Source organism: Schistocerca nitens, chromosome 4 (assembly GCF_023898315.1).
Source record: "Schistocerca nitens isolate TAMUIC-IGC-003100 chromosome 4, iqSchNite1.1, whole genome shotgun sequence".
NCBI lineage: Eukaryota > Metazoa > Arthropoda > Insecta > Orthoptera > Acrididae > Schistocerca > Schistocerca nitens.
In genome coordinates, this window is record NC_064617.1 from 546,097,873 (window position 1) to 546,119,968 (window position 22,096).

The following is a 22,096-nucleotide window of genomic DNA, read 5'->3' on the forward strand; positions in this document are numbered from 1 at the left end:
TGCCATACGTGTTTGGCCATTATTCTTTGCAAGGCATATTCACTGGCCTGGAATATGTACATATTTCTGTTTATGCAGTTTGGTGTACATTTGGGATGATGTATATACAGACAGTAAAAAGTTCGGACAGTTTGATTTTCTGATGTAGACATAATTCAAAGTTCTTCTTGCAGAATTTGTGGATGTTGTTTTACATGCTTTTTTTTTTCGAACTTAAAAATTATCAACATACTATAATATTACACGCAACTAAGGACGGCAGAACTGCAAAAGTTGTGATGAGTGACTTCACGAGCCCCAAAATAAGTGATACGTATGGCCGTATATTTTGATTGAATTAACTGCTTAAATTTTCTCCGCTGCCAAGCGACTGTGGGATTTAGCATCTGCCGTAAATTTCAGCTTGGTAACTCCACCCGGTCCTGAGAAAAGGAGTCTTATCAGACGGACAGACAGGCAGAGAGACGGACAAGAAAGTGCTCCTGTGTGGGTACCGTTTTTACCGACTGAGTTACAGAACGCTAAAAAGCAGAATAAAATAAGAGAAATAACAGTGAGTACTGGATTAAAGTAAGGCATCAAATAATATTCATAAAACCGCCTCAGATACAGTGTGTTCACTTGCTGCCACGAGTTTACTATATGCACTGAGCAGTCGGACAGGTGTGAGCTTCACGTCTGTGAACTTTGTCCATGCTTTCGGTGTTGCTCTACCTCTCTATTACTACAGAAGCGGGGAGTGGTATCCCTATCAGTTATTAACTCTAGCAACCATAATATTGTAGCCAAAACATTTCGACCACAACCTTAATAGCATGTTGTTCCACATATGGAACGCAATACAGTGGCGATTCTTCGTATCATGTATGCAAATGTCTGTGTTACATATTTGGCACTAGGTATCTACTCAAAGACAACGCAGTTCCCCTAAATTACTCGTCGGTGGTTTGTGTTCCGTCGTCTTCAGATGAAATGTACTTGGTGGCAGACATCAACGTAAACTCACTCTTCAACTTCTGAAACAACTGTGATACATCCTGTGGCACGGGCACTTAATTTTCTGGATGGTGGCATCCAAGTCAGGGAGGACATCAGACATGAACGAGGGAGAGAAATTGAGCGTTTGACGTCCCGTCGACATCGAGGTCATTATAGACCGACAACAAGCTAGGAGTGGGTGAAGAGGAGAGAGAAAATTGGTCGTGCCGTTTCAGTGGAGCCATCCTGCCCTTTACCCTAAATAGTTTAAGAAAATCACGGGAAACCAAAATCTCGATGGCTGGACGCGAATTTGAACCGTCGTCCTCGCTGGTGCGAGTTTAGTGTGCTAATCAGTGCACCCCCCTCACTCGGTCACACACGAAGGAAGCAGGTTGTCCACAGCTGTCATGATTCCTTCGAATGTTACCACAGGGCTTATGGAAGTCCGGATGAAAGTCCCCCCATAACATAATACTGCTCCCATGTGCCATCGTCGGTAGCACGGTGCATCTTTCGAGCAGCCATTCGCCTAGAATACGGCGTATCCGGGAACGATCATCGACCTGGTGTGATAAGAACGTCACTTACCCCACTAGGCAACACGTTTCTATTGCGCAACGGTCTGATCTCGTTGATTCCGTGCTCGATGAAGGTGCGTTTGGGACGAAGTTGCCTCAACACAGAAACACGTTCCAGTCGTCTGATGCGTAGCCCCGTGTTCAACAGTGTCTCCTGAAAGTGTGCTCCGAAGCACTTCTCCTTGTACTAGCATTGTTTTCTGTCAGACCTGCAACAGATCACAGCCTATCCTACTTAGCAGAGCGGGCAGCCTCCGATCTCAATATTCTGTGGTGAGATATGGACGCCAGCACCTTGTCGCCTACTCATGGTTTCGTCATCCTTTGGCCACGCCTGATAGAGGCTCTAGACAGTATCACGCTAACAGCTGGCCAGTTTCGCCGTTTCCGAGATACTCGTTCCCAGACGTCGGGTCATAATCGTCTGACCTTTGTCAAAGTCGCTTATGGTTATCCCCATTTGCGAACCATAACGTTGCTGTTATGATTGTCCATTCGTTTCTGCTCTTCTTATACGCTTTCTTTACTACGCCACGTGTCTTTTTTAGGAGCGCAAACAAAACTAAAATTACGTTTTATTCCTGACCCTTAATCCTAATGCACAAAGCCATTGTATTCCTTTCTAAAATAAATTTTCCTTCTGCACCAGAATGTACGCTATTTTGCCATTTATTTACATTTTAAAACTGTGCTAAATCGGATTAGAACCTGAGACGTTCACATTTCGCAGGCGAGTGCTATACCGACCCCTCCTACGTACAGAGAAGTTCTTCTACACACTTTGTAGGACCGACACTTCTGCAAGAAGAAATTGCGGAGAAATGGATTAGTCAAAGACTAGGGGATTGTTTCTAGGAGTGCTAGTCCTGGAAGAGTTGTGAGTCGTGCTTCGATAACTGTCAGTAGAGCATTTGCCCGCAGAAGACGAAGGTCTCCGGTTAGAGACCGGTCTGGCAGACAGTTTTAATCTGCCAAGAAGTTGCTTGGTATTCCTGTCCACCCAACCGTCCGCCGATTCTGTGGACTGTCGTCTGCATAGGAAATAACCGACTGTTTGCTGTATTAGTCTCTGACACGAGGGACCTCGTTCTAGTGCTCGTGCCCATCTGAGTCTTTCTTTCTGTATTTGTACTCGGCACGCCCTACGCTGTTCGTAGCAAGGCGTTACACAGATTAAACACGTATCAGTACTCCTATTCTGGATGTTACGCACGTAAAACGATAATTTCTATACATTTGGTGAACTGGAGATTATTTTCTTCAGCATACAGTTTCTTGTATTTTTAAGAGCAATCTCGAAAGTGATGCGGAGAGCCTGTGTTTAAACATCTCCCGCTCAGAATGAGATAGTGAGGAATATTTCAACCGTAGCGCCGTCATTTAGTTTCGAGAAGAACGCCCAAACTTCTCTCCGTTTTTAACACGAGAGGATATTGATCCCTGCACATGCTTGCCATCCACAATGCTTAAGAACGGTTTTCTCTCCAAAGTTTTCCGTAAAGTTTCCCGTTATTGGAGAGTGTGTGTCGCATCACGATTTCCATTATCGTTCACAGCCTCCATTCGATATCTCTGAAAACTTACACATTGTGATCAAGAACCGCAGCTGTTACGTAGCAAATACCATCATAACGGCTGGTTATGTAGAAATTGTTTACTGTTTAAAATGAATTTTTTGCACACGGTGACTGTTTACTTGCGGCTAGTTGTATTTACTGTTCCGAAAATGCGCTGTTAGTCGAAAAACTGTACTGAAAACACCATGAAGAAATAATGGAAACATCGGAACTGATACGGCAAACTGCAGCAGTGATATAAGTGAACTATTGACGTTCGACTACTATGAGAAAACGACTGCCATATATGTATTTTCTGAAGACAGAATGAGCTGAAGTAGAAGATATCTCTTCAAATTTCACCGAATAGACAGACATTTGCAATCCATCGTTTGTCAAACTTTCTTGAATTCTCGTGGAGAGAGGGATTGAGGAGCTCCACATAGCGTGGAACATGCTAAACTTCTAAAGATTTGTGTGATACGGCTAGTCGAATTTAGGGACGCCGAAGACTCCACGCAGAGGAACAGTCAATTAACGTAAAGTTTCGTTGTCGCAACGGAGACCCACATAGTGCTGGTGCAAGTGCATGCGACGGAAACAATGAGTATAAATGTGTTTCACGCCGTTTTAGAAACATCCACGGCGGAGGGAAACTTGACGAAACGGGAAAGTTAGGTCGAATATTATTAAACGCAGCGATAGACAAGATGATCCCTTACGACATACACTGACAAAATCAGTGATTGTTTCTGAGAGGAGTTGGAATTTCGTTCACAGAGGTTTGGTTAAGCGGAGGATCCATTCTTCCTTTACGCCGTTGTAATTGCTTAAAGAGAAGAAGACGTTGCAAAGATTTCATTGCCTTGTGCAACTACAAGCAGTCCAAAATGATAGTGCGGCCAGTAGACGTTGCTTTGAAACCAAGCAAAGATGTTTTACGATATTACTCACCATACGTTTTAGAGGCACTTTGTTGAAAGTTCATCACGAGACCAATTTGAAGAAGCGCACAGTAAGTTTCTGTAGTATCAAAGTTACAAGACGATTGAAGTCCACAACTTAAGGGAACTTACTGTCAGGGACATGAACCACACTTGATCATCCGAGGCGATGTGAAGCTATCACATAGGCAGTATCGCATAGTGAGTACAACTAGGAAATTCAAGGTATTGAAATGTTCGAGGTTTTGGTTATAGCGGCAAAAGTTTACTGAAATGAGTCTACGACTTCAGCGTGTACTCTTACCTCGTATACCAGTTGCAACTTCCAGCTTTTTTTAGCATGCTGGCCCTGGTTAGTCTGGTATAAGGCACGAAAGTACCTATTGGAACGTGGCTCTGACCTGCGGTGGAGAGAGAGAGAGAGAGAGAGAGAGAGAGAGAGAGAGAGAGAGAGAGAGAGAGAGAGAGCGAGCTTAAGCAGTGTTATTTTATGAAACATTCAAGTTGCTAGTGGGAGGAACGGAGTGTTAGACTCACAGAGAAATTGTCCCTGTAGAATGTGATGTTCTTCATGTCTGATCTATATAAATAATTTAAGAGAGCAGGGACTCTAAGGGAGGACATACGAATCAGGCAGCCATCAACAGAGAACAGACAGAAAGAAAAAGAAAAAGAAAAGAAAAACGCATAAGAGCTGTAGAAGGCGAGCTGGGAAGGGATAAGGCGCACATTGTCTTCTAAAAAGATTGTAGACTAACTGTAGACTATTCTGTAAGGCGATCGAATGCAACTCCTAACATCTGTCGCTGCAGAGCAGTAAGCCCTTTTTTATCTCAGACACGGTCGGTCAGACAGAACTCGAAGCTGTTCCTGCGTTTTCTCAACCAGCGGCCTGCTCTGAGTGTCGTCTTTGCCCGGTGGCGTAAGTGGCTACCGGATGGCAGACTTTCCTTCACACACACACACACACACACACACACACACACACACACACACACACACACACACACACACACACAGAGAGAGAGAGAGAGAGAGAGAGAGAGAGAGAGAGAGAGAGAGAGAGAGATGCTGGAAAGGACAGACTTCAGCTGAGTGTAACACAATATTTCCCTTGGAAATACCTCCCCGATACGTCAGAAAACATGGGCATAAAAGAATCGTTATATCTCTTTGCAGTTACATCGTCGAGCGAAATTACACAACGCCAGAAATGCGTAAAGTTTGCTTTTTGTGAATAATAAAAACCAGTCGTATCACACTGATATTAACAACACCAATCCTGTAAAGTCAGCATTTGTGTGGACACTAAAGAAGCGTAAAAAAATCCTTCACCTCGTCCTATTTGCGTATGAGGCTTAACGTGTGCCAAAATAGCTGTCACAGACAGCAGTTAATTTATTATGGCAAGTGAACATAGTTGGTCCATCAGGTTACTTCTCAATGAACTGTGGATGAAACCCGACCAACAGACATTACATGCAATGATAAAAAATGATAGTGCATTGAGAATGGCTAGTTTCTAGCTGGAATCTAGATCTGCCAATAAAATTTAAAAAGGACGACTGATAGCTGAAAACTATTATTTACAAGTCAATACTTGGTCCCCTTACTAGCCGCACATTTCCCTTGGAAATACCTCCCTAACAGGTCAGAAAACATGGGACACAGAAGAATCGTTACATCTTTTTGCAGGAGAGGCGAGGACAGATGGTGCAACGTGTGGCCGGTCACGATCTCGCAGGAAAATATTGGCACGAGTGTTTCTCTCTTCCCCTCAGTCTGGAAGATAAACTGGAGTGAAAAAGTGCTGTTTTTGCTGACACGGATGCTGATCTTCCTTCTGTCAAGCTCAACACGTCGGTATTACAATGACAATCCGGTCAGACATTCATCTTTCGGATAACTGTTTGAATTCGAACGTGTGTTGCTAACTCGTACACAGGGCCATTATTGGTGATAACCCTGCTGCACCGAATTCTGAAGCTACAGTGGCTACATGTGCGTAGATGCAGGTATAATAAGTGGCAACTAGTTAGTGTATTGGACAACGATAATGGACTTCATTACGACGCTAACGATGCTATATCCCGAATCATTGCTCGTCACCTGCAAGCTGTGTTTGCCATACAGCCCAGTTTAACGTTTCATCGGGTTCCTCCCTGGCGGAATAATTCAGGCACGGCCAACCGCTGTCGATCGCACAGACGAAGCCCCCCCCGCCCCCCCTCGCCACCCCGTCACCTCCGACACGGCCTGTGGAACAGTCACCCTGCAGCGAACCTTGCTGCAGCCCTTATTGTAATGAACAAACAGCACATTCGGTCTACCATAGTAGTACCGATATATAATGAAAATGTCTAAATCAAACATTAGAGGTCTATTTTATTGAATTGCTTCGCAGATAGCACTGTTTCAACTTCGAAAAATGCAAACTTCCACAACGCTAACGATACCTACTTTTATGTAAGGCATAATGGATACTAAAAAATGCGAGCGCGGTGAGAAATAAATGGAACTATGCCTTTCTCGGGACCCATCTCCCAGCCACGGCTTAGTGCCGACTCAGATTTATCTGTGGTAGAAAGGTCTCGAACGGAGTCCACTGATCATCGTGACCCAAATGAAAAGTTGCTTTAATAAACAAACAGCGAAACTGACAGGTAAAATTTCGCAGTGAAGATAAACAGCAAGGTTGCACGAGTCTCAGAACCGCATGATATGTGTTGTCCCGTGCGGTTAAAGGCGCTGCAGTCTGGAACCGCGAGACCGCTACGGTCGCAGGTTCGAATCCTGCCTCGGGCATGGATGTTTGTGATGTCCTTAGGTTAGTTAGGTTTAACTAGTTCTATGTTCTAGGAGACTAATGACCTCAGCAGTTGAGTTCCATAGTGCTCAGAGCCATTTGAACCATTTCATATGTGTTGTCGGAAGTACCATGTGGCGCAAATATCAAGAACTGTTAACGAACCTGCTGTTACTGTGGAGGTATGTGTGTGTGTGTGTGTGTGCGCGCAGAACTACTTGTTACCCGCTGACACTGAGGATCATACAGCATTCCTTCTTTAAACTGCTTACCTGCTGTGTGCCTCAGCTGACCAAAAATCAAGCAGTCCCTCTCTGCAGCATCACACTTCGCTAAAAAATTTTAACTCAAAGAAAATTTAAAATAATTTCGCTTTGCCTTCGATTACTGTGTTTTCTTGTATCCATTTATTTGTGTTTGCAGCTGTGGTAATTCTTTTTTCTTGTTTGTTTCAGAGACGAAGTTTAACTGGTGGCAGCTGCTAAGGTAATAACAGAACCAGCTTGCAGCATGACTTTTAAGTTAATGATAGTTGTAAAGCAACGCAACCTCGTTTTAACTGCCACTCCTACATAGTTTTTTGTGTTATTATTTGTATCTTTACGTTCAACTGTGAATAGCTTGTGGTTAATTTAAGGGTGTCCTGTAAAGGATCCGGTGAAATTTGCGGCCAGAAAAGGATGAGTAAAGGTCCAGTGTCGTGCTGTACTGATGGGGACGACTGGGCATGCTTTAACAAGACGTGTAACGACAATTTTTTTCACTTGGTAGTTATCATAACTTATTTTCCTGTGGACGCAGTCCAAAAATTTTCGCTTATGACCGGACTCTCCTAAACTACAATGGAGAACATGAGGACAAATGGAATTAAAAGTCCTGTCTCTTTTACTTGACAAGCACTCATTAAAATATAAAATAATATATGATAAAAGAGAAATTTGGGCTACAATTGCAAGAAATAATCCCTCGGTCACTATTTTTAGACTTAATTAACCTGGTTTCGACGCTACTAGGATTGCCTTCATCAGAATTGAAAACGATTAAAGTGGCCTATAACATAGTCACAGAGTTATAGGGTAAGACGTTTTTATGTAAAGATTGTAAGTGCTGATTAACAGTAAAGGACATAATCAGTACTTAAATGCCACATAAAAAGCAATTAACACGCCAAAACGGCTTTAGTCACAAAATATTTAAGATAGAATAAATGAAGGCTAGTCACTACGGGCTGCTCACACCTGTACGGCCACAGGATGCGAAATTTAGGCCTTTGCCGCAACCAGTAATTTAAAAAGTGCAATTGTAAGTGAAGATTTGTGCCAGACCGGGACTCGAACCCGTATTTTCCGCTTTACGCGAACGGTCGCCTTCACTGCATCGGCTGTGCGATCACGCCTGCCGTCCAACACAAATTCTCAACCTGTCGCACACTATGCGTGTACCGTTCTGTGTTTATTATCCTCGTCGTTCGCAGCTTTACGTGATTACCACAAGAGTTCAAAAGTAGTGTGCATCCGCAGTGATGGTGGCGGTATTCGCTGTCAGACGCTTATGTATGGTATATGTGTGGTGTTTGTTCTTTCGCACATGTCGGAAAGAACAGATGAACAGAAATCAGAAATTTAATTATATTACCTAAGCCTTGACAGCATTCCATAATATCTTCAGTGGTGGATACACCCTAGCTCAGACATCTCTAGGGAATCGTGCGAAATGCCGCGAGCAATGAGGAAAATGTACAAGGGGCGCTACGGAAGTACTTTGCGGCAAACTGGGATTTTGTGCTGGATGGTAGGCGTACTCGCAGAGCCGAAGCGGTTACGGCGACCGCTCGCGTAAAGAGGTTCAAATGGTTCAAATGGCTCTGAGCACTATGGGACTCAACTGCTGAGGTCATTAGTCCCCTAGAACTTAGAACTAATTAAACCTAACTAACCTAAGGACATCACACACATCCATGCCCGAGGCAGGATTCGAACCTGCGACCGTAGCGGTCTCGCGGTTCCAGACTGCAGCGCCAGAACCGCGCGACCACTTCGGCCGGCCGCGTAAAGAGGGAAATACAGGTTCGAGTCCCGGCCTGGCACAAATTTTCACTTGTCGACGCGTCTGAAAAGAACAGAGGCGACACACACCAAATAATACTTGGTCCGTACCTGTGGGTCAGCATATGATAGATGTAATTTACAAGACGTGCGTTGTCACACTAATTAAAATGCCAGGATAATGCACGTATATAGCTGACAACAGACTTACATAGTTTCTGCTCCTACTCGTAGTGCTACATGATTGCGTTCTCCGTGTGACTTAGAAACATGAACTCCTCCACTTCCTTTAAAATTACAGTTCCGCACATCGTCATTATTGCCAAGTGGAAGATATGTGAGCTTTATGAAACTGTTAATTAAGTAAGATAATACTTTAAAAGAGCAGAGTGCATCATAAAATAACTAATGTAATAGTAAAGAAACAAATTTCTTGATATGACAAAGCATAAGGATTTTTCATATTAGGACCGACTATGCTTCATAAAAGAAGGAAAAGCAGGATTTAAACGTTAGAACGACCAGAAACAGCGTACTATTAATCTGTAAGAAGGCGTACAGTAGAACGGTATGTCGATCGTTCGCTGGCGCTCTGCTTCCGGTAGCAGGATGTCAACGTAGCTGTCCATTGGCGGGGCGGCTTGTGCGCGGCTCGGCCGGGGCGGCACGGCAGTGACAGACAGCACGTCACTTGCGGACACGCGGAACGTTTCCGGTGGGCGACTTAGTGAAGGGTAGTTTCCAGGAAAACCGAGCACAAATTTCAGAGGCTTTCTTGTTTGAGCGCAAATTTCGTGGGGTACAGTTGTCATATATCCAAATGTAAGCAGCTGACGTGCTTTGTGTTTATTTCTTTCTTACAGTCTCTTCATCTTTTTCTCGAAGTTTCTTCTTGTGTTATTTTGTCAAGGTTTTCCTAGATCCTGTGCTTATTTTTTTTAACACAAATGAATTGTTCACGAAAACTGGTTTTGGTCTGCTTGTATAATCTTCTCTCTGATATATATATATATATAATTTCCTGACTGTCTAATTTAATTCTAAGTAGTTTTTGTGATTATGCACAGTAATGGACTACGTTATGAGAAGAGTTCTTTTCGCTTCGCTTAGCAGTCAGACATTTTTCTACTATCATTGTCATTGTTATTATTATTATTATTATTATTATTATTATTATTATAATTATTCAGCCGCAAATCATATTCCTTCAAGTTAGCCGTAGCAGTGTGAAAAAGTAGCGCATATGCCACACTTCATACTCGTCTCATCCGTCTTGCCCATAGGTTGCAGGATTCCAAGTCGTTGGTAAAATGGCATGGCATGGCATGGCGGAGATTTGACTCTTGCTATTTTTAACACTTTAAACAGACCTCGAATAACATACTTTGCTGATATGGGATAATCATGAGACCTTTTACAATTATTGTTGTATGGCAGTAGCCAGAAGTGCAACGTTTCCAGTCTGTAATTATCTTGTACACAGGTAGTTTGGAAGTTTCGTTTTACTTTTTCAAAATACTCATAATTTCCTCGACTCTGGATTCCTCTCTTCATTATTTAAATAAATTTATCAAATAATGATTTTTACCGGGCGTGTATGAGTAAAAAGTCATATGGATCTTAGAATCATAATAAAATTGTATTTTTCAAGAGATACAAATGTTAGAGGCTACAAGTAAGTTAGTCAAGAATTTTAAAGGGTACTTCGTCCATATAGACAATAATAACTGAAGCATACGCTGGAGAATTGTCAGCACAAAAGAATGTCTCGTTTCAGTCTTATAATTGACTTTAGGCACTTCTGCGACGTTTCGTATCATACGCAACTTAACATTGACTTTTTTCCTCCACACACGCACGTATCAACAATCTTCTTACAGTGGGGAAACCAACACTACCCCTCATAATATTCTTCTTGTTTCGCGACTTCGTTTGGCATCTTGCTAATAAAGAGAAGTGAAGTATTTCTTTATATTAATACGTATTTCATTACCTCGTCCCGTGTCTTGAGCGTTATACCCAAAGTTTTCGAGTTTACTCATCAGAAACGACATAAACCATCTGATTTTAGTATAGCGTCGTATGGAAAATTCTATCTCAGTACTACAGACATCTGATGTTTCACTGATAACTCATGTCCGAAACTGTGCGACAGAATTCTAAAAGCTATTATTTTCCGTGCCGTGACAACGGTTTATGATGATCATTTGAAAATTAAGTCAAGCTGACTGCCTGTAAGGACTTCGGCATGTACATACATGAATAAAGGTGCACAGAAGTGCTCTGTGACTTCGACAACTGAAGTCTCCCATAAAAAAAAAAAAACTTCCCGTACTACCACTTCAGTGAGGTGTGCAAGATTTGGGCATTAATTTTTATACCATCGGGTCTTCATTCTCTGTAGATCCTGGAGAGAATGCGTCATGTTGGCATGCAAATTACCAATAGCTAGAATTTTTCTGTATTGTGTGTTACCATATTATGACTAGGATATTATTGTGTATACCACGGTAGGCAGTTCAGCTGAGCAGGAGTAGGCTTCTCAAAAAATGGAAATAAGAGATGTTGGACAGACAAATGTAGGTACGAGGAAGCTTATTGCTAAGAAATATCGGCCAATAGAAGAAATATTTCAGTTCGTCGACGAAAGAAGGAAGTATAAAAATGTTAAAGGAAATACAGGAATGCACCAATATAAATCCTTTAGGAGTAAAATAAACAGTAAGTGCAGGGAAGCCAAGGCGAAACGGCTGCAGAAAAGATGTCAAGAAATAGAAAAGGAAATAATCGTTTGGGGGACCGACTCAGCATATAGGAAATTCAAAACAGCCTTCGGTCAAATTGAAAGCAAGGTTGGCAACATTAAGAGTGCAATGGGAATTCCAACGTTAAAAGCAGAGAAGAGAACAGGTAGGTGAAACCGTACATGCAAAGCCTATATGAGGGGGACGACTTGTCTCATGACGTGACAGAAGACGACATTGGAGTCGATAGAGAAGACGTAGAGGATCGTGTATTAGAATCAGAATTTAAAAGAGCTCTGCAAGACTTGGGATCAGATAATCAGAAGGGAATGATGACATTCCATCGGAATTTCTAAAATTATTGGGAGATGTGGGAACCAAGCGACTGTTAAAGTTCGTGTGTGGACTCCATGATTAAAGTTCGTGTGTGGACTCCATGACTCTGGTGGCGTAGCATCAGAGATTCGGAAAAAATATCAACACAATTCCGAAGTTAGCAAGGGCAGTTAAGTGCTAGAACTCTCTCACAATAAGCTAAAAAGCTCGAGCATCCAAGCTGTTGACAGGAATAATATACAGAAGTATGAAAAGAAAATTGAGGCTCTATCAGCTGTTATATGTTTGGTTTTAGGTAAGATAAAGGCACTATAGAGGCAATTCTGACAATGCGCTTGATAAGGGGAGTAAGAGTGAAGAAAAATACACGCACACTCTTAGGACGCGTCGACCGAAAAAGTGTTCGACAGTCCAAATGGGTGGAAGATATTCGAAATTCTGAGAGAAATGGGACTAAGGCATAGTGAAAGACAGATAATATACAATTTGTACAATAGCTGAAAGGGAACAGTAATATTGGAAGACCAAGATCGAAGTGCTCCGATTAAAAGGGGTCTAAGACAGGGATGCAGTATTTCGCTCTTGCTGTTGAGCCTATGCATTTAAGAAGAAATGGCGGAAGTTTCAAGAGTAGGTTTAAAATTCAAGGTGAAAAGATATCAATGATAAGATTAGGCGATGTTATTGCCAACCTCAGTAAAAGTGAAGAAGTCACAGGATCTGTTGAATGAAATGAGTAATCTAATGAGAACAGAATATGATTGGGAGTAAAGAGGAAAAAGACAAAAATGATGAGAAGTAGCAGAAATAAGAACAGCGAGAAAGTTAATAACAAAATTGGTGGTCACGAAATAACAGAAGTTAAGGAATTCTGTTACCTTGCCAGCAAAATAACACTGATGTATGCAACAAGGAGGACGTCAAAAGTGGACTAGCACGGGCAAAAAGCGCTTTCCCGGCGAAGAGAAGTGTGTTCGTGTCAAACATAGGCCTTAATTCGAGGAAGAAATTTCTGAAAATGTACGTTTGGAACAGAGCATTGTATGGTAGTGAATCATGGATTGTGGGAAAACCGGAAAACAAGACAGTTCAAACGTTTGAGACATGGTGCTCAAGAAGAATTTCAAAAATTAGGCGGACTGATAAAATAAGAAATAAGGAGGTTCTCAGCAGAATCGCCGAAGAAAGGAACATCCGGAAATACTGACGAGAAGAAAGGACAGAACTGTAGAAAATGGGTTAAGAAGTAGGGAATAATCTACATGGTACTAGAGGGAGCTGTTAAGGGCAAAAACTGTGGAGGAAGACAGAGATTGGCCGTAGGTTGCAAATGCTACACTGAGATAAAGAGGTTAGCTTAGGAGAGGAATTCGTGACGGGCCGCAGCAAAGCAGTCATAAAACTGATTAAAAAAGAAGGTTGTGTTTCAAACCTCTGTAATTAATTCTCATTATACTGGCTAGTGTTGACTGGGGGGTGGGGGGGGGGGGGGCTGGTGTATAAACTCGTTGATTGTATAAGCCGAATTGTGAACGATGACTCTCCCAGTGGTGTTTGGGGCCGACGGTGTGTAAACTGATTTAACAGGGCGTAGAGACGGCGAGGTGCTGCCGCTGTGTCAGAGGTCCGCTCGATATAATTTGAGTTTAAACACAAACAAGGCTAACACTCCATCTACGTGTCAACATAATCTCCATCCGTGGCAACAATATTATTCTGCGAATAACGGAAACGGAAGTTCATCGCTGCTGGATTCCACGAAGCTTGCCGCTTGCACCTGCGATTTGCCTCGCTGTGGTCGTCCGCGGTCACAACTAGCTGATGATCGCTGCCTACAAATTATGGCGTACTCAGAGTACAATGCAACAGAACTGCGCGCCTGTTTGGTATTGAAAGGCAGTTTGGATACAGTCAGTACGCAACCGCCTGTAACAGATAAATGTGACTTCAGTTCTGGATCATTCCGGGCAACAGTACAAACCCGCTGCCTCTTCCTATCTTCCTGTCCACGCTCCCCTCCCCACAAAGCTTCGGGTCGTGCATGAAGGAGCTGCGAAATACCTTAAAATGAATGTGGATCAGTAGTGTCGCATTACCTTCACCGACGAGCGCAGGATTGTCTGCCCCATGTTAATTGGCGCAGATAAGCGTGGGAATGGTCAGGGTTCATTGCACGTCATAAGCACACAAGAGTTTAGCCGGCTGGTAAGTCAGTTAGGTTTTCAGCTGACATCTTTCACTGCGGCAGGACGCCTCCTTTATCTGTCGAGGGTAATTTGTGGGCTGAGAAGCATCGGGTCAGTGTCCTAAGAGGGCGTGCTGAAAACTAATACCTTCGAATTTACTTGTGATAACTTTTGGAGCTTTTTAAATAACACAAACTTTATGAACATTCTACATCTTTATATATCATGTCTCCACACTTATTTGTCAACATAGTCCAAATGGTTCAAATGCCTCTGAGCACTATCGGACTTAACATCTGAGGTCATCAGTCCCCTAGAACTTAGAACTACTTAAACCTAACTAAGGACATCACACACATGCATGCCCGAGGCAGGATTCGAGCCTGCGACCGTAGCGGTCGCGCGGTTCCAGACTGAAGCGCCTAGAACCGCGCGGCCACACCTGCCGGCTGTCAACAGTCACCCGGGCGACGAACCCATTTCTCTCAACGAGAAAAAAGCTTGTTGATACTGTCACTGTAGACGGTTTGACTTCGTTCACGGAACCGTACCTCTGCTTGCACCACCTCAACACTGTCAAAGTGAAGTTCTCGAAGGTGTTCTTCAAGTTTTCGAAGCAGATAAAAATCGGATGCGTCCAAGTCGGAACTGTATGGAGGATGATCGGTGTCAGTGAATCGATTGTTACAAAAGTCGCAGGGCTTGAGTGTGCTCTGGCATTGTGATGCTGAAGGAGAGGGCGCTGCATGTGTGGATAAAATTTTCTGCTGTTCGAAACTCGATCACAGTGCGCTGATTGTCAAGCGCTAACATAGTTACGTTACACAGTGCCGTGTGACGCGCTGCAATTCGGAGCTCTCAGCGAAGAGAGAAAGTGTACTGAGTAATGCATGGCAAGTAATACCTAAACCTATATTGAGAACAGAATAAAACTTTCGGAGGCATTTCTGTTCAGTACGCCATAGTATTCTCCAGCCGCACAGTCAGCGTTACGCAATGCGTTCGTGTTTAAAGATGATAATGCGCCCCGTGAACAGTTTCGTGCAGGGGAGAAGTCAACCCACGGAATGGGATGCGGATTCTGGTGACTTTAAGAAGAATTATTATGCCTGGGGCCAGTTCAGATTGCAGTGCGTCGCCGCAGGAACCCTCCTCACACTTAGTATGATCCTAGAAGGCCCGCCGTCGACAAGTGGGACAGATCTGGACAGCAGCGACCCATATGCTCGTATGTTGTGGACAGCATGCTGTGGACGATTCAAGCGTATTACACGGCAGATCGTCGGGGATCAGAGTATTGAATGTTATCCAACAGATGTGCACTTTATAATCACTACTTATGTTTTGTTTCGTTCCTTCCTGCCGTCCCTTGAAACCCAGTTCGACACCGGTTTGCAGACGTGCAGTCGATCCGAGACTGAGTAGTTTGTCCCCGCCTCCAAGAAATAGCCTCAAGATGTCCACTCGGCGCGCCCTCGTAACACCATGGCGCCTGATGTAGAGACTAGGCCGGTGGCGGTGTAGCGTTGCGCAGTCTGGCGGCTTCGCGAGGCGCCCGACGTGTCCCGGTGCGCACTCGTCGGCCTCCACTCGTCCTACACACGCGGGTCCGGCGGCGGCGGAACGGCCGTGGGTGTCGCATTTCTAGCCGTCTCCCAGCAGCGCCGCTTCCACCAGCGTCCGCCTCCGGATCGTCTTAAGACTGCTTCTCGGTGTCGATTTTGCGTAAACGAAAACATCACAGATGGTAGTGTCTTCCAGTGTGCGGTGGGAATACGTACATTTATCGTGGACTGAGGTTTCATTTCCGTGTTTGCCCAGCTGTCGCCACCTAAGTGTCACCCACTGCTATTTGAAGGTCGTTTATGAGTCTCCCTTTCTTTAAAAAAGTTGTCCAAGTTCAAGTTGTCCAAGTTCAAGTAGGAACATAAAAATGTACACAGAAAGTTCATCCATCCCGGGAATAAAGAATCTCGACGATTTTTGCCGCTGTCGATATCAATACTGGCAAGAGGTGCGTCCCCGCGAACTGCAAGACTTTCGTGTGATATACTTACGAATTAACAATTCTCGGAATTTTTTCTTGTACTTTTACTGTAGAGCCTTGCTTGTTGACAAATTCTATGATTCCACGTCAGCGGGAAGTACCATAGGAGTTTTGGTGATAGCGATTATCAAAATACTTGACACAAATGGCCGTATCTTCTGATTTCAGTGACTTAGGCTTGCATTTTTTACACCGCCAAGGGACCGTAGACCTTACTATGTGGTATGTAAATTTCAACTTGATATGTCTACTTGTCCATTAGAAAAAGGATTCTCAACAGTCGGGCAGACAGACGGACAACAAAATGATCCTGTACAGGTTCTTTTTTAGCAATTGATTTACGAAACCCTAAAAGTGAGGCTTTAACTAAAGAGTGTTTAAGATGCCTCCAAACGAGAGCGGTAAAAGTTCATATATTGTGACTCGGTTGAGCCGCCGCAATAAGGGGGCCTAAATAAGTAAAACTTATCTGGGAAAATTAATTCACTAGTATCAAAATCATAACTGGGACACTAGAATTCGCATTTGACTACAGTAAAAATGTTCCGATAACAAGCCCAATGAGTCTCAAATGTTAAAACAGCGTATTTCCGCTTCACGCAGCGATTAAAAAGAAACTCCTAGCTGCTCGAAACCATTGAGATTAAAATAAATTCACTATGTTAAATAAATCATTGGTCACTGAACTAAAATCTCCGAGCGAGCTGGTGCAGTGATTATTAGCACACTGGACTCACATAAGGGAAGACGAGGGTTTAAATCTCCGTCCGGCCATTCTGATTTAGGTTTTCCGTGACTTCCCTATATCGCTCCAGGTAAATGTCAGGATAGTTCCTTTAAAAGGGCATGGCCGCTTTCCTTCCCGCTGGGATCGATGACCTCACTGTTTGGTCCCCTCCCCCAAATCAACCAACCTTCCCCGTCCGCCCATAACTCGATCTTGTCCTCGGTCTCTAGTGACCTCGTTGTCGACGGGACGTGAAGCACTAATTTCTCTTCCGTTCTTTTCAACTAAACTCTCAACACATTCTTCAGATAATAAGAGAGGTACTGCCCATTTTAATAATAACTTTCTAACATTCTTCGAAATACAGTGAAGGATAATTTTAATATTGTGTTCTTGTTCCTTCATTGAAAAAGACAGCTTGTGAATGCTGTGCCTCCTGTGCCTTTGTTCCGCGTCTCCACAACACTCACGTCAGTTTCCAGGGTACTGCTCTCCTTGAATCACGAAGCTGGGTTGTAGCTCTGACATTCTTTGCCTATTTCGCGAGAAAATTTTTTTTTTTCTAAAATTATCAATAAAATCATGTCTTCCTCCTTATCTTCCTTCTCTCTTTATCTCCAACAGTTCAAAAATTCATAACTTTTCGTTGCCGGTACATGTCAAATATACATTGTAGCGGTGAATGAAAAAAGTAACTGTATCTTTACAGACTTCTAAACTTTTCCCCGCATTTAACGGGGCAGGTATCGATCTTGTCCCGGACAGATCGAGTCTACCTTTAGGCGGCATTAATCCAGCGAGTTGGCGTCGCTGATAAGGAAGCACCATTATACTATAAGAATGCCGCTAGGCGCCAACCGTTTGCTTCGACAGCGCTACAAATTTGTTGTTTTTAGGATCAAATTTAGCATGTTTTCAAGTGATGTGGCATGAAAAAATTCCTTTTAGCATATTTTTAGCATTTTCTCCTGATACTTCAACGGTTGTGCGTTTTTTTGTTTAAAGAACGAATTTGCGTTATCAGGAACGCTTTAGTTACCACCGCGCTGCCACACTGCATTATCGATATCCACATGCCATCTGGTGTTGTAATACTTACTGGATAACTTACTTACAAATATGTGTTGTTTCTGATTTGTTGATTTTGTGGTTCATTAGCAGCTAACTCAGGCATGGATTAATGAACAGACTTCGCTTATAATATTTTGACAATGACCACGAAAATGTTACCTTAAGGGAGAGGATGTATTTTTGTGGTATTTAGTATAGAATTACGCTAGTAGAGTTTTATTTTGTTAGTTTTAGGATTTTGTAGTCTTGTGATTGCTGGAGTGTAAAAGTGGTAGCCATGTTTTGGTAGATACTGTATTTAGTGCAGGTTTCGTGGTAGAGATGTAAATGTTGGTCTCGTGCAATACATCTCTTAAAGGGTTGAGATGCTACAAGGCAAAAACAAGATTTGGTACAGTGGTTTATATTTATTTTTCGGTAGTTATGGTAAATGCGTCGGCTTTTTTTTTCAGAATTTCCTGTCAACTTTAGCATATTTTTGGCATTTTCTGTACGTAGATTTGGAATAAAATATGTTTTAGAGTCGGCAGCATGATACAGCTCGGCGCGTGAGAGATATAGTACCGTCTGATATTTCGTAAAGAGAGGATCGCGAGTGTGCGCGCTATGCGCGACCGGGATTAAAAGGCGTTGAACTGCAACTGAAATTATTAAGATAGTCTGTCCTCTGTTGCTAAAGTGGGCACCTGCCTTAAAGCGTCCTGTCGTGACACTAAGCCAGGCATCAGCTTCCTTTCGTACTTGCAGACTCAATTATCCTTGGCGTCTAATCACTGTGATCATGATTAAGCTACCAATAGAAATTAACGAAAGTGAAGGAGAGGTGAGATTTCAAAGTTAATACAATATCGGCCGCTGGTTGACTCAAAGAACATATATCCTCATAAAGTTCCTTCCCAACTGATGTGACAGCACTGCAATGAATGGCAAAGTGTGCTTTAACTGCTCAGCTTGCACAGGAGGTTGAACTGGCGGCCATGAGCTAGGTCAAGAGGTGAAAATCAAATGCAGTAAATCCTGAGATATATGAGAAATGAAGGTAGGCAAGACAGATGATGTCAAGCGAATTGCAGTAGATTTTCTGGCGTCACCGAGCGGTTCTGTGGATGTACCTAAGGTTCTGCAGCGTGTCGTATTTGTCAGGTATCATTGTAACATTTATTAATCTAGTTTACGCGACTAGTGAGCAAAAAGAGAGTTAGACAGATTGCTCGTCGAAAACCAGCAGCCTTCGCTGAAGTTCGAATGCTTCGGCACCAAGGGCAGCCGCTAAAACATGGCGCCTTAACTTTTGGTCTGTGTGTCCCAAAGGTGAACTGTGCCTTCCGCGGAAATGCGTGTTGACTTATCGATGACGGCGAAAGAGCGAGAGCAGCTCTTTGTCTTTGGCGTTTTATGAAACCTGGGCTTTCGAAGATAATGATTGACAGACAGGAGTGGCCCTACTTTTGATGCCCCACATAACTGTACCTTTTGTATCGGCTCTCGAGGAATCACTCTGAACCGTGAAGTTACCAATCACTGGCATCCTCTAGCGATCAACTAGTCCTCACAGGTGTATCCATGTTAGTGAAAGTGTTAAAGTTCTTACGAAGACTTCGTTTTAAAGGAAATAAATAGAGACTTTTAATGCAACAAGGTATCGACCTGGAAAAATACAGGAAAAATACCTCTCGACCGCCCTTGCATCACACACACAATTGATGTGCAAATATTCCCACTCATCAATTTTAAAGATGTTCCGAATTAATTTTTAGTCTCAAATGCTTCTTTATCGCTTGTGCAGCTCGTTTTCTAATATCGTCCCTCACTTTCCTCTAGGTTGTCATCGCGGTGTTTCATCACCTCTTGGAATACAGTACAGCTGTATACCCGCCCATCCTCATTTGATTCCCTTTACAGTTTATACGCAACTGCTTCCTTCATATTTTCCAGTCTTTCTAGTAATTTCCAACGTACATGTCTCCATTGCTCGATGAAGAATGCTGAGTCTATGGATGGTTTCTGCATAGAAGTTCCACGTCTCACCGCCACATTGAAACTGATGGTAAGCTCTCCTTTCTGAAAAATCAGAAACTCAGGTTTGAACACGGTATTTAATGTACCAATAACACTCCAATCCCTTTTATCCGTTACGTTAAGTTTTTGGTTTTTATTTTTATTTATTTAATCAATTTTTCCTGTCTATCCAATCGTCCGACATACAAAAACTTATCAACTTTTAACTATATTATTAATTTCTTCTGTATTCATTTGCAGTGCTGCCCTGAGCAGAAAGTATCTTCTTTCTCTGTTTCTCCTATACGTTCCTTGAAGCTATTTCGCCATAATTAGCGTTTTTAGGGTTCCATCCCTCTGCCTTGACTTAGTTCCTGTCGTTCCCTCTGGAACATAGGGCCGTGACGAAATTCCTCCGCCAGGTACAATTTCTAGCAAATCACTTCAGGTTTTCCCATCTTCCGCAGCTTCTCCCTAGATCGTCCTTTTCCACGTTTGTTTGGGACGGCCACGTTTTCTAATTCCTTTACGGTTCCAATTCAATGCCACTCTTTCAACAGCTCCATCTGGTTTCCTCGATGTATGCCCTATCCAGTTCCATTTTCTTTCCTTGATTTGTATATTGATTGATTGCTGATTTGTCTCCTTCCAAAGATCTTAATGTGTCATTATATCTGGCCATCTCACATTTAAAATACGTCGGAGACAGCGGTTGATAAAAACTTTGAGCTGGTTTTTGATGTGGTTAGTCACCTTCAAAGTTTCGCAACCAAATAACAGCCTTCACATTGCTATTGAAAAGCCCAGAGTTTGGTCTTCTTTGAGATGCTCCTATTTCTCCAAACAGGGTACAGTTGTACAAACGCACCGTGTGCTTTGCGGATGCGACTACGGACGACGTCCTCAGCGCGTCCTGTAGTCGTGACTATACTTCCGAGATAGAGGAAAGATTGGACCTGTTCTACGTCCTTTCCATTAATGGCCAGTCTATTCGTGATGGTCTAATTTATCCGCATTTCTTTGGTTTTGCGAACATTTATCTTGAGGCCTGCAACTTCCGCCTCTCTCTGTAACCTGACCAGTTTCTCTTCGATGTCTCAATATCGATGTGCCATTAAGCAGACGTCGTCTGCAAAATCTAGATCTTCGAGCCAATCTCGCATCCCCCATTGCACATCTCTCTTCCGCCCCCCCCCCCCCCCCTCACTCTCTTCATCACATGGTCTAACACAAAAAGAAATAGTGTTGGCGAAAGAATACACCCTTGTCGTACTCCCAAATTAACTTGGAAAGGCTCTGTTAGTTCTCCATTATATAGTACTTAGCATTCATATTCATTTCCTTGATGTTAATAATCGTCGTTGGAAGGCCATATTTCGCTGTGTATCCCACATGACTCTTCGACTGATAGTCGAAAGCCTTTTCAAAGTGAATGAAGGTAAGGTAGATGGTGTCTTGCCATTGCACACTGTGTTCCAGAATAATTCTGAGAGTATTGATAAGGTCCACACAGCTTCGATGTTTTCTAAAACCCGCCTGCTCTCTCCTCAGTTGTGCTTCCACAGAATCCCTAATGCCGTTTAAAATGATCCTCGAAAGTACCTTACTCAGTGCTGACAATAGGATAATGCCCCGACAGTAGTTGCAGTTAGTAACATCTCCTTTTTGGGTATTTTCACGATAATACCTGGTTTCCAATGTGTTGGCAGTTTCTCCTTCTCCATATCTTCTCTAAGAGGATCTACAAGAACTCAACAGTGGCGTCCAAGTCTGTTTTTAGCATCTCAGATGTTGTATTATCTGGTCCTGGTGCCTTCCCATTCTTGATCTGCTTCAGTGGTGTCCGAATTTCTGCAATTACACCAATGCTGGGACTAGGATCATTGTATTCTGTTTGTTCTTGTTCTACCTCGCCGCCAAGGTCTCTCTTTAGAAATTCGTTAAAGTGTTCCTTCCATCTACGTGATAGTTCTTCGTGTGTAGTTAGTATCTCCCCTTATGTATTCCTTACTGGTCGGTTCCTCCGGAAGCTTTTCTTTGAGAGCATCTTAGTGATATCGCATAGTTCTTTCACATC

At 43.0% G+C, this 22,096-nt stretch overlaps 1 long non-coding RNA gene across 1 annotated transcript in view; it reads left to right on the plus strand.

Moving 5' to 3' along the window:
- The window catches only part of LOC126252612 (uncharacterized), a 648,178-nt gene that overhangs the window by 534,732 nt on the left and 91,350 nt on the right, over window positions 1–22,096 (plus strand). The window contains exon 3 of the long non-coding RNA XR_007545848.1: window positions 7,321–7,351. This is a non-coding gene — a long non-coding RNA (uncharacterized LOC126252612). The remainder of the gene's footprint in view (window positions 1–7,320; window positions 7,352–22,096) is intronic.